The 11,717-nt window shown below is 38.3% G+C and overlaps 1 long non-coding RNA gene across 1 annotated transcript; it reads left to right on the top strand.

Annotated features, from left to right (window-relative positions):
* Positions 1-5,119: 5,119 nt before the first annotated feature.
* On the top strand, positions 5,120-7,316 carry LOC133958581 (uncharacterized). Its single transcript, XR_009921707.1, has 4 exons — positions 5,120-5,197; positions 5,617-5,799; positions 6,401-6,487; positions 6,615-7,316. It is a non-coding gene; the product is annotated as an uncharacterized LOC133958581 (long non-coding RNA).
* Positions 7,317-11,717: the final 4,401 nt, after the last annotated feature.

Here is an 11,717-nt window from a genome sequence, read left to right as displayed (position 1 = left end):
TTGGCAGTAAAGCACTGTATTTGTCCCGTTGTTAATTTGTCCCCATACTTCACAACAATGCAGTGATCGATGCCATTGACCGAAGAAAAGGTGTGGAGTGAGCTCAATAGCCCTTGTCCTGTCAGTCCCTTTTATCACTATTCCCCAGCTTCACAGTCTGTTTGGCAGATTTGGTGTCAGTTGTAGTGGACAGAAAGGTAAATCTCTGCAAGTGGGAAGGTGTAAAAGCCACATTCTTAGTGTACCATCAAACACACTGAGAAAGTATTAAACACAGTAGAAGTGCATCGCAGTGTCAGCCTCCTGTTCAATCAGCTTCATGATGTATGTAAGCAGGTGACTTAGTGCTGGAGTGCTGTGGTTTCGTCCACCAGGAGTATCAATGACCTCCACAGTTCATTCCCTCAAAAAGAATCCTCTCTCATCAAGTAGCTACCAGGTATAGAATAATTAGTCAACGACTCCAGTGTGTGAGACATTTCTAATTGCCTAGAAAGATTTGTTTTTTTATTGTTCGATTTTCTGAGCTGCAGAAGTTACACGGTTCAAAGATGTTTAACCAGCATACACCTTGACAGCAAAACTCTTGTGTCGTCTGCCTGAAAACTGCAGAAGTGATTCATATTAAAAAATGTCTTGAACATTTGTTCAGTGTTTTATTGTATAACACACTGCTGTATCCTCATTCTTAACCCATTTAATATTGATTCCCCTCTAAATGTAGAGATTAATAAGTGAAAAAGAATGATCATCCATTTTTCACCTTGGCATATATATATGTGTCAAATGTCTGCTGATTTAGTTTATGTTATAAAATGCTCACACTGAGATACATATTAAGACCAATACAACATCAAAAGAAAGATATTGTGAAAATCATTTTGCACTTTCTCCCTTAGGCTTTATTGTACAAATATAGTATGATATTCAGGATTTGAGTTTAAAATAATACTTTAAACTTTAACGATGTCTTTCTGCAAGGCATGTGGGCAATGCAATTGAAAACATTGCTTTCAAAGCTCACAACTGCATTACTGCACAATGGTAGTGTAACAAAAGACTAAAAGCGAAAAATTTGTGAGATGGATTACATACTGAATCTCCGGCAAGGTTCATGTCTCGGCAAATTGGTTTAGCACAATGGTGTTCTGAAATGGATAATAGCTCTGTGGAAAATATGAAATCAATGAGAGCCTAAAAACTTGGTAATATGTGGTGGTGTATACTCAGAATTTGGACAGCAGTAAAAAAGACTACATCTGAATTAAAGCCTTGGTATATGATCAGTAAAGGATCATATCTTTCACTTTGACTCGGTGCAGCAGAGGATATATCATTCAGCAATGCTGTATATATCTTTTCTAATTGTTTGACAGGCAGGTTATTTGTGGTCAGGGAGGAGTCACACCGATAAAGCAGAATCCAGCTGGGACAAGGCTGACCCCCGGTCAGAAAGATCACCAGCGTAAACACTCTGCAACCAGTGGTGAATAATAAAACTTCAGTGGAAAGTTTCCCTGAGACCAATTTGTATTCTGAGGTGGGGTTCATTGCTTATTATGAGGCATTTATGAGTTTCAGTATTCAGAGTGATTATATCAACATGATTTTATCAACATGACGGCTAAATAGAGACTGTGCTTTGGCTGACAGGTGAGGGAGGAAGGTAGTTGCGATTTTGTGTTCATGTGTGTGTCAATACAAGACAAAAGCTTTTATTTTCACTAACAATAATTTGACAAACACACAATAGACCTATTTGCCAACAACAGCAGCAGTTGAAAAATCCATCCCTGAAATTCTCTCTACTCTCTTGCTCTCAGGGCAAAAACAGACTTGCCTCATATTGATGTGCCTGACATTCTGAAATCTTTACCTGACATATTATCACTGCTACAGATTTTGTCTGAAGAGATGACGTCAAGATTATGCCAATTCCCCATCTTGTGTCAGGACACTGAGAATATGTTGTATTTGGACCCTAGAAAGTATTCTTTATTTAATAGAAAAAGACAAGTTTACAACTGTTTTAAACTATTTTATTTACAGATGTAAATATTTTCCAAAATGTTTGCTCAGAAACACCACAGTCCTTCTTTCATACACACACTTATTCATTAGTGATTTGTAGAATAAAAGCTTTAATGATCTAATGTTGGATGAGCAACAAGAATTTGCTAAAACTTTTGCCCAACTTGTGAACTCAGTTATAACCTAACTAAGCCTTCAGGACGAGACATTTTTTGGCCTTCTATCCTGAGCTATAATTTTTTTTTTTTTTATAATTCTAAAGACTATTTGATTTAGTAGCCACAGTAGGTCCCTCAGGTATATAAAAAGTAATGGTGTTTTAGAATGTATTGTAATTTAGACAGTAGCAGACCCATTTGATAAATGCCATAGGTCATAACAACAAAACGCCAAAGTCAAATCTTGTAAAGACCTAAAGTCTTTGATAGATTAAAGGTATTTGCATTCATCACTGCTGGTGCTACAACTATGCTTTGAAAATTAGCATAATGGAGCAGCAATAAGCTGAATATTTTTCTTCCCAACTTTAAAAATGTAATTTGTTTGTGTTTTGACTATAGTGAACCAACTGAACATTTCAAGAAAGTTTCCTTTACATATTTTCCACAACAAAATACAACAGTTACATAAAATGTTCTATCAGACGTCATCCATTCTTTCTCACATCCTTCGTACCTCCCTTCAGAACCACCTCCAACCTTCTTGAGTGCCCTCTGAGTAGCTTCCGTATCCTAATTTTAGCTCAGTCTTGTTGCATATCTGTTCCAAGTCTACCACACGGCTTGGATGTCTGCCATGTACGGCCTTCTTCAAATCTATCCGACGGTTTTCTGTTATTGTCAAGTCTGGAGAATGGGATGGCCTTGGCAAAACGTTCACCTTATTCTTCTTTCAAACCATACATGAAGTAACTTTGCTTTGTGCTTTGGTCCATTAACTTGTGCAGGGGTCTACTCTTAATTGTTTTTGCTTTTAAACTCATGATTAGAGGCTTTGATTTAAACTCTGTTAATATTGAGCTCTGGGAGTTGTTGTTTTCAACAGTCACTCAATAGTTCAAATCAAAACGCCACCATGTTGGCAGGAAACATAGTAGCTTGTGGCTTTTTATTTCTTACCTTGTTAAGGTGAACCTAGACATAGAACACTTTATGCAAAACACTTGATCCAGACATACACCCTCAAAACATCAGTGAGCCTCCTTCCTGTTTTTACTGTGGAAATGTTGTCCCCTTACTTGAAGGCAGACCTGTGCAAACCATGACCAGATAATTATTTTGAATTGGCTGTCATCAGATCACGGTTTGAGCACATGATATTCAGCATACTATACATATGTGCTGCCTTATGTGTAGAAGTAAGAAGCAGCTTCCTCTCTTCTTTATTCCCATTTCCATATGTGTGCAGACTATTCTTGACTACAGAGATGTGGACTTTAATTCCATTTTTCTCCAAGGACTTTTTCAGGCCCCCTGCTGTTTGTTTTGGATTCATCCGTGGCACACATGCAAATTCCTCAGCAGCTCTTTGAGTTATTTTTTAGTCTCTCACTCCTTGAGTTCTAGAATGTCCATTTACATTTCTGCATGAGGATCTTTACAGTTGACACATATCCCAAAGGCTTTGAAATACTTTTATATCCCTCTCCAGCTTTAAGAAAGTTACTTCCTGGATCCCATTGTTTCTGTTTCCCTCAACAAACTGAGATCTACCCACATGCAAATATAAAATGCAACCATAATTTAATAGACCCAGTACCACTCATCAATAAGTAAGTGCCGACTAGTTATTTTTTTAAGATCTTTTACTTGGTTTTTAATATTAAAGTTTATTTTCTATAGGGTTAATGTAAACTTTTGAGCTTTCTAGTTTTGGACTAGGACTGAATAATTTCTACAGTGAGAACGTACCATAAAATGTTTCAGCGGGGAAACATATAGGGATTATGATGCATTTTATTTAGTTAATTAGTTGCACATAAAACAAAGCTAATCCGGTCTCCACCAGGCTCCAGTGTAGGAAAGTACGAATAAAGTAAACGGAATTTTGTGAGCTCAACTTCTTTCTAGTTCTGCTCTTATACCAACAACCTAACATATCGATCATTAAAGTGGCAGTTTCTGACAAAGTGCTCTTTGTGTGTGTTTGTGTGTGTGTGTTTCACTTTGGATGCGGCGGATATGTTTCCAGTGGCTGTGAATCATTCTGTCAGGATAAATGAGTTATCTGATAATTAGGGTTACTGCATCATCATGCACTCATTGGTCAGTGGTAGACAGCTCATTTTCTCACATTGCTGTGTGATTCCTCTCTCATTCAACGTCTCCTGTCAAAGTTATTCATTATTTAAATTTTGTTTCCTCTATTTAATTTATTTCTGCCTTTGTTTCCATGGATTATTTTCTGCATTTTATGTGTTGATATATTTGACTAGAACCTGTTTTCCAATATATGATTTAGTGATTAGTAATTTAGAAAGGTGACAAATTCTTGCTGCTCAATACTTTCTTAGATTGTATTTTATATGTGAAAATGTTTCATGTCATTATGCTGAATGGAGGAATATTGTGCTCATATTCAGATTCTTGAAATTGTATTTGGGCTTTTGGTTTAAAAGGTTAAGATCACGTCACGTGACTCACAAGCTCCCGTCTGCGGAGAGGAAAACATGGCGGATATTCCTTGTTTTTTCAGATAAAAATATAATTTTGTAACTTAGTTTGGGCATAAAAATACATTCTGACACCATTTCTAGCGAGAAATGTGCTCTTTGCGTCCACAGTCTTCAGCCAGTTTGTGCTTATGATAAATATTTGAATAGTTATCACGAATGTTTTTATCGTTGCTATGAGGGTTGCTATGACGCTGCCATGCAGAAGACCAGGCCACAACGTGCTGTTAAAATCACCGTCCCTGCGTGGCGTCGCTCAGTGATCGTGAATGTTATTCACGTTATATAATATTAATATTTGAGGCTAGATTACACCTCTAATGCTAAGGATCCTGCGAGACCGTTCGTCCCGAAGGAGGACCGACTGCGCCACGGACGGACTGGGCGAGCGGAACTGACGTGTGGCTTTTAGTAAACATCCGGACCTTTAACTCGGGGCTGCGTAATAACCACAGAGCGCTTGGAAGACAAACAATGTCATCTTCCTTCTGTCAGGTGAGTAGTTTATTGTTTTTAAAGATCGTTACGATCTAGGTTTACAGTCCGAGTGCTGAGACAGCGGATGCGGAGTCCGTTGATACAGACAATCGATGATATTCTTCAGCTAATACGCCATTGATAGCCACATGACACAGCCCACATTAGCCTGTGCTACCTGGGAGGTGAATACATGGTTGTTGAAACCAGTTCAAGACGCTTAGCTCATCATTGAGGGACGCTCCAATATAAATATAAACATGAATTTGATTTATGATTGCTTTAGATTAATAAGGAGTGTATTTCTCTACCATTACTCCACAATATCAGGTCAATTTAGTTTAATGTATAGTATGCACTATGACAATAATGTTTCCATGTTATTGAATTGCGATTCATTTTATAAAACAATTGCTATGTTCTGTTTTTTAATCAAGGAGGATCCAAGTGAAGCTACAGGAGTTTCATTAACGTCAATAACTTGGACCGAACACTTTGTTTTGCTTGATGAAGAGCAGGAAGGGCAGCCTGGAGAGAAAGAGAAGCCGGGTTGAGCCCACTACCATCATCCACGTACCACGAGGAAGATGAGGGAGAGAAATTATCCTACCATTAAAGAGGTACTTTTAAGTTACATACTAGAAACACCATTTTATATAATGTGCCAACTATACATTTTTATTAAATCCCCAAAGTACGCTTGCTGACATACAAGTTAATATCACACTGAAAGAATTTTGATCAATCATGCTAACTGGGAAAACAACTTTTTCCACAGGAAGGCAAGTTATTTTAAGGAATACATTTGCAAAGTTTTCCTCTGTTATGTATGATGATGACCCCCATCAAACATAATGTAAGCAATCTTTACACCTTTTAATTTATACTGATTATTTCTGTCTATATGTGTGAATTTGCCTTCATTAGTTTCAGAAAATAGCGATGATGTATCGGTCAGTGGGCGGCAGCACGAGACTCCGCAAACTAGTCTGTAAGCAAAGTAGTCAAAGGTATCGAGGTTGCGGCCTGCCATCATTGTTATTTTGCTTAAGGGAGTGAATATGTTTCATGTAGAAATATTAGCATTTCCCTTATATCTACCAAAACTGCTGGTTTCACAGACTGCAGGTTTGTTTTGATCCGATGTGGTGTGCAAATACAATCGTATCGGCAATGGGTTGTGGGGCATTAACATTTGTAACTCTAATTTTGTTTTGACAGACTGTGAAAAGAACGTTGCGAACATCACCACTCTACAGGAAGACACAGTCCAGTAATGGGTGTCAGAAGTTCAGTAGTGAACGACAGGTACTGTGGAAAAATGTGTGTCATTGTTGTACAATGTCCTTTGACTCTGTTTACACAAGGTTAACACAAAAAGGCTTGATTGTAAACTGATATTGGTATGAATTCATGTTATTCTCCTCTTCACAAGAAACAAACAATCCAAATTACCTGCAGAACGCCCTTGATGGACGCTTCAGGAGCATTGTCAGACTGGCCAGACAGCAAGATGCCAACTTTAATGCCAATTTATTTGTGTAACATTCTGTGACCAAATGTATAGATAACTTTTTGTAGATTGTAAAAAAAGATAACGCATTTATTAAAAAAAAACTACACTAGAATTACCGCACTGCGTTGTATGACTCCGCTAACCAGTGCAGTGTCCGTCTACATATTTCTACATATTTTCTCTGGTATAAATGACACTGTGTCTCTTGACAACTGAAACCATAAGATGAGGTCAGTGTGGCCTTGACCTTTTGACTTTAACACAAATACACAGTTAGACAATCCAAAAACATGCAGTTATTAGTGTAGTAGATTGGACCGATACATCATCGCTCTTTTCTGAAACTAATGAAGGCAAATTCACACATATAGACAGAAATAATCAGTATAAATTAAAAGGTGTAAAGATTGCTTACATTATGTTTGATGGGGGTCATCATTATACATAACAGAGGAAAACTTTGCAAATGTATTCCTTAAATTGACTTGCCTTCCTGTGGAAAAAGTTGTTTTCCCAGTTAAACAATCACAGCAGGGAAGCATGATTGATCAAAATTCTTTCAGTGTGATATTAACTTGTATGTCAGCAAGCGTACTTTGGGGATTTAATAAAAATGTATAGTTGGCACATTATATAAAATGGTGTTTCTAGTATGTAACTTAAAAGTACCTCTTTAATGGTAGGATAATTTCTCTCCCTCATCTTCCTCGTGGTACGTGGATGATGGTAGTGGGCTCAACCCGGCTTCTCTTTCTCTCCAGGCTGCCCTTCCTGCTCTTCATCAAGCAAAACAAAGTGTTCGGTCCAAGTTATTGACGTTAATGAAACTCCTGTAGCTTCACTTGGATCCTCCTTGATTAAAAAACAGAACATAGCAATTGTTTTATAAAATGAATCGCAATTCCATAACATGGAAACATTATTGTCATAGTGCATACTATACATTAAACTAAATTGACCTGATATTGTGGAGTAATGGTAGAGAAATACACTCCTTATTAATCTAAAGCAATCATAAATCAAATTCATGTTTATATTTATATTGGAGCGTCCCTCAATGATGAGCTAAGCGTTTTGAACTGGTTTCAACAACCATGTATTCACCTCCCAGGTAGCACAGGCTAATGTGGGCTGTGTCATGTGGCTATCAATGGCGTATTAGCTGAAGAATATCATCGATTGTCTGTATCAACGGACTCCGCATCCGCTGTCTCAGCACTCGGACTGTAAACCTAGATCGTAACGATCTTTAAAAACAATAAACTACTCACCTGACAGAAGGAAGATGACATTGTTTGTCTTCCAAGCGCTCTGTGGTTATTACGCAGCCCCGAGTTAAAGGTCCGGATGTTTACTAAAAGCCACACGTCAGTTCCGCTCGCCCAGTCCGTCCGTGGCGCAGTCGGTCCTCCTTCGGGACGAACGGTCTCGCAGGATCCTTAGCATTAGAGGTGTAATCTAGCCTCAAATATTAATATTATATAACGTGAATAACATTCACGATCACTGAGCGACGCCACGCAGGGACGGTGATTTTAACAGCACGTTGTGGCCTGGTCTTCTGCATGGCAGCGTCATAGCAACCCTCATAGCAACGATAAAAACATTCGTGATAACTATTCAAATATTTATCATAAGCAGGAACTGGCTGAAGACTGTGGACGCAAAGAGCACATTTCTCGCTAGAAATGGTGTCAGAATGTATTTTTATGCCCAAACGTCGTTCCAAGTGGTCCAACGTTGCCATTGAACGTTTTCTGATGAGACTGGGTTGTCACACTCAGTTGATGTGAAGACCCTGAAGAGCTCACAGCTGGGGGACTTTCACCGGCTCCATCAGGAGCTGTGTCATTTCCAGCGCTACCTGACTCTGCCCACTGACCGCTTCGTTCACACTCTAGCTCGGGTCAGGTTTTGTGTCCATTATGTAAATGTGTGGTGTTGTGATGTCACATGCCGTCCCCATGATGCAGAAGTACCGGCCAGACTATTGATGAGGCTTTTCAGGACTTCGCACTTCACTTTGTCCTCATTAGAACTTTTACATACAGAAAAAAAAAACCTTACAACATACCAGAACAAAGGCAAAAGCGGAAACAGTATAATATGTCTCCTTCAGAATATTTATATTTGTGCTTGTCAGATAATCCTTAAAACACATCAACAATTTGCCGTGTGAGTAAAGTCATTGCAATGATTACTGTGGTTAGTGGGTGCGTATAACATTATTTTGTGGTTGTGAAGTTGTTGCATAGTAATTGACAGAAGCATATTTGCATTCATACTGTGAAAGAAAGAAGTGACATTAAACTTTTCACAGAACCTTCAAATAGCAACAACGCACACATTAAGTCAATGTACCAATCTTTCATTTTTGTAAAACAAAATGAAAGCCAAGGAAACAGCCGATTCTGTTTCTAAACACACTATTAGCACTGTTTTGCAGTACAGGCGACTTAAGGAGGCCAGTTGACACGTCTGTACGGGACGGAGTACATTAGGATCCAGTTGCTCTGCCCCTAGCTTCAAGGGGAAGACATCCCAACTCATAGATTGATTGTATGAAACACTGAAAAGGCTTTTAGGAAGAAATGAAGGGTTGGGCCTCAGGGTATTCCCAGGTCCATTAGAGTTCCAACGTAAACAGTACCTGGCAGCGCACAGAGCATGAAGCTCACTGACGCAGCAGCCAACCTGCCAGCCAACTACAGTCAGTCTGGTACACGAGCTTAAGAAATCTATGAAGACACCTACAACATCCATGCAATAACTGCGCAATTATGTTTTGAAATAAATGTGCTGTGTTCGAAATACCATGCAGGAAATAAATAAAATGTTTTCAACTCTACTTTCTGCATGTTTTTTTCGTGGCTCCAATCCTCTTCACACCTCTCAAACTAATCTGGCCATGAATGTCAATTACCTCATTCATTTTTTTCTATTTAATCTTATATTCTTTTTGGCCATACCGCAGCTCTGATGAATCACAGGTGGCGAGGAAGTGGAAATGACATTAAATGGATGGGATGAAAGAGAGTTGTCAAGTCTGTGACACATGGGACTCAGCATCCGCCAAAAATAAAAAAAAAAAATCTCGCCCTGTGCCAGTTTGACAGATATGACATTGCCAACAGCCATATTCAATAACACCATGGCTGCCACAGTATTGTTTATGATTCATTAATGGACCCTATTAGATTTCTATATGAGATATGTACGTTGCAGTGTCTCAATATGAGAGACCGCAGAACCACATTAGAACAAAAGGTGTAGCAATGTACGATGTGTGTCGCAGCAAAATATGTTTGCAAAGGTGATTTTACAGTAGAATAAAAGAATAATCATAAGAAGCTGTCCATGCAGCAGAGCTGTATAGGCACAGCATTGCAGACATTCAAGTGACGGCAGATAAAGAGTCTGCCAATCCTTGAGTTTTATTGCTTTATGCCTGAATGTCTGGAAAATGAAAAAGGATAAATAATTTTAAACGTCTGCAATCACACTTCCCTGTAAATGACTGTGCTTAATGGGTTTGAGGCCCAAACATTCCCATACTGCTTAATTTGCCAAAATTCATATTTATTCTGAACGGCTCTCTTGAGGCTGCACCACTATTTTGTCCTGATTTCGTGTAACCTCGGAAGAGAGTTGTGCACACAAGAAAATTTCAAACAGCCGTGGATACAAATATTCCATAAATCAAATGTACAACAACCTATGTAAAGTCAGAGACTGAGAAACAGAAATCTATTCAATCTCTCTAAACAGTGAAATTAATTTCTTTACCGCTGTATCCTCTGGGTGGAACAAAAAGACCTCCCATGTTTTGTGACTCACCAGGGTCCAACAATCGCAGGACAGTTCTCTACACAGGTCAGACAGCCTGAAAGTAAAAGATAGTGTTTGTAAAAAAAAACAGTATATCAGGTAATTTATCAAGCAGAAAAGTAGCTTAAGCACCCAATTTATTACACTGACAAACAACCGCTCAATAATGGACTGACGACTCCATAATATAAATGTAACTGTCAACCACATGATAATGAGCCTGGTTAAGTCTCCTATTCAGTTTTCAGTGATAGAGTATGCTGTGATTCATATATTATTTTTCTTCTTCACACACCTAGACAGCAGCTACATGCTGATACAGGACGTCAATATGTGAATGGTAAACAAGCTGCATGTGAAGATGAAATCCCACCAAGCACCTGCACGTACTCAGATAAAACATAGTGAATCCAGAACAGGAGGGGATGTTGACTGAGGAGGAGGAGAGGACAGATGGGTAGGGCTCATATCATTCAGCAATGAGAGTTTTTAAAATGTCCAATGTAAAATAGAATATTAATATCTTTAAGGTGACCTGATTGGTTGCAGTGTGGAGCCAATGGACAATCAACAAGCACAGCATGGAACTTCACTAGGGTTGCTAACCACTGACAGGAAACAGCAGCATAAGTCTAGATGTGTCAAACGTTTCTTAATCTTCCAATCTTTTGAAGGACTGCAATGGAATTTGGTAAACATGGCATCCCGGGTCATTTTAAATACATTTCATCCAGTAACCCTAAACCATCCAGTGAATCAAATTTCAATTGTCCAGTACTTCTATTTATGTTTGGAGCATTTAATCAACACGGTGACACCTCTGTCAAATATTTGCATTGTAACAATGAGGCAATAAAAAGGATCAGGTGTGAAAAACAAATAAAAAATGTTCTATATACATGCACGTTTATCATAAAAACATCTGTATTGACTACACATTAAGAGCTGTGTTAAGAACCAACATTTTAGTTGGATCTGCATGAAATTGCATTCTTTCTTTTCATCAAGATCCATGAATTCAGTTATTTTTTGAACACAAACAGAATTGCAATTTAGAAAAAACAGGCCATCCTTCATTTTTATGTTTACCATCTTTTACCATTGAACTTATATGAAATACATTTCAATATTTGATTAAAATATATTAAAATCTTTCACTACTCTCTAGGTGTCATCTGGCAAGAGATGACCTCT

The sequence above is a fragment of the Platichthys flesus genome, chromosome 1, assembly GCF_949316205.1.
Source record: "Platichthys flesus chromosome 1, fPlaFle2.1, whole genome shotgun sequence".
Classification (NCBI taxonomy): domain Eukaryota; kingdom Metazoa; phylum Chordata; class Actinopteri; order Pleuronectiformes; family Pleuronectidae; genus Platichthys; species Platichthys flesus.
Note: the sequence above shows the minus strand (reverse complement) of the source record. Positions and strands in the feature narration are given on the sequence as shown.